At 39.3% G+C, this 2,158-nt stretch overlaps 1 long non-coding RNA gene across 1 annotated transcript; it reads left to right on the top strand.

Annotated features, from left to right (window-relative positions):
- The first annotated feature begins 1,162 nt into the window (after positions 1–1,162).
- Positions 1,163–2,070, top strand: LOC125505432. Its single transcript, XR_007282163.1, has 2 exons — positions 1,163–1,446; positions 1,872–2,070. It is a non-coding gene; the product is annotated as an uncharacterized LOC125505432 (long non-coding RNA).
- Positions 2,071–2,158: the final 88 nt, after the last annotated feature.

Below are 2,158 nucleotides of genomic sequence, written 5' to 3' on the forward strand. Positions count from 1 at the left end.
GTATTTTGCGCGACAGTCCAGCGTTCACAGTTTTAGAGAAAATCGGGAAAATATGGTTTTCAAAAAACTGCAAATATCTCGATAACCAAAAAAGCCGAACTGAATCTAATCAGTCTAGTGGATAGGCCGTCTTAAACTCCATAAAGAAGTTGGTGTTCGCTTTTACGCGATAATCGACAATAAGCAAGCAATTGACGATTTTCTAAAATCATGCAAGATTTTGAGAAAAACAATTCTAAATTTTCCCCAATTTTGTGATGTAAAATTTAGGTCAAATTTTGACGTGCAAGGTCTTTAGTGATCCAAAGCAATGCATGACACTTGAAAATTATTAATTTTCTGAACACAAAATCCTCCTCAAGTATATGACCGATGGCGTCGTGACGTCCCACCAAGAGTGAAGACCCACAATTTCGGCAAAATTCAAACTTTTAGAGCGTCAAACCAATCTATCGATAGTAGATCGATACTGTAACAAACCACATGCCAATAGCGGTTTTTGTTAGTTACCTATAAACATTCAATGTTTGGCTTTACATGGGCCCTTATGGGAGCGAAATTTTCATTTTGTTTTTTGAATGTCAAAAACGCCCAATAATGTCAAACTCTTTGACAGAGTGTCTTTGTGTCTTCAAAACAATAGACTGAAAAACATTTTCAAGTCGCTGCCTAGACCGATTTTTCGACCGTCAATTTCGTTTACATGGACTCTTATGGCAGAATGACAAAATTTGCACTTTGACCTTCAATTGAGATACCTCAAAATTGTCCAGAAGGTTTCAGAACCAGATAGTCCCATTATTTGGATACATTCTGGTGTCAAAATGGTCAAAATCCCTTCATAATTGACTCGTCCAAATGAATTATTGAATTTGTTTCACAAGAATGATGATCTGCAAGGTATCCTAAATAATTATTTGCACAGAAACTGTAGATTTTGCGAAAATTTAACAAGAGGCAAAAAAGTTTCCAACGAACATCAGCTAGTGGCACATAACTAAATAATTTCTTCACACTTGCGTTAAAACACATCAATTTATGTAGCAACTTTATATTCCAAGTTTAGCGAAAATCGATACAGCAGTTTAGCAATTATTCGGAACTATAAGGTTAAGGAATTTGTGGTTAAGCGTTGAGCAGTCATTTCAGGAACACCCTGTATATGAAAAAAAGGTGATTCGATTCCAGGTCAAATTTGCGGGCGCACATGCAAACCCACTCGAACGAGAAGCGCTTTGAGTGCCCAAATTGCTTCAAAACGTTCGCCCTCAAGTCGTACCTCAACAAGCACTTGGAGTCCACGTGCATCAACTACGCAAACATGACCATGAAGAATAAGGGCGACGTGAAGATGCGCGAACAGGCAAAGAAGAACGCCGAAACGCAAACACTCACCATGGAGGACAGTTCGTTGTCGACCATCGTTGTCGACTAGAGATGTTCAAGGTAAACACTTTTTACTAAGTGGACTTTGCAGCACATTTACAGGGTTTCAATCAGTGGAAAATTGCACAGCGTTTCATATGTCTGATGTCATTTAGCATTAGCAACTTTGATTTCTAACCGATCTAGCGCGTTTTTCAATGAGCGCAAAGCTTGATAATTCCGAAAAAAACAACCAGAGCATCCAAAATTTTCTTTTTTTTGTGCACTTGTGCTTCGTTTCAATCATTCATGCTGGGGCACCCAGCAAATTAAACAAGCACTTGAATCGGCACTTAGGCATTTGCAAAACCCTCCCAGCGCTTGCTTGCTAGTGGTAGATATCAAAGTGGCAAAACTTGAACAATGAAGCCGAATGTGGGCTCCATAGAGTAAGTAAAATAAGATAAATTATTATTTATTTTATTTTTTCTATGGTGGGCTTTCAGTGGCGGCGCTTTTTCCAGATGACCCAGCAATGCCTTGCTCGACAGCATGAAGCGAGTCACCACTGGACCCTTTCCAAGACGAAGTTGCTCAAAGCGAAAAATTGGATTTACTTTCGAAAGTCGCCGGTGCCAAAGTTCACGAAACCCGCCCTTGTAACGGGGTGCAACAGCAAATATTAAAATTTCATTTCCGAGTCGCTCCATAGGAAACACGCTAATATTAAGTCGATTTCTTTTGACGTATTTGTTTCGAGTGGCTTCACCGCGCGCGCATTTATTTAAAACAA

This window comes from Dendroctonus ponderosae, unplaced genomic scaffold, assembly GCF_020466585.1.
Source record: "Dendroctonus ponderosae isolate FM_Combo_2020 unplaced genomic scaffold, Dpon_F_20191213v2 Dpon_F_20191213_8, whole genome shotgun sequence".
Taxonomy (NCBI): domain Eukaryota; kingdom Metazoa; phylum Arthropoda; class Insecta; order Coleoptera; family Curculionidae; genus Dendroctonus; species Dendroctonus ponderosae.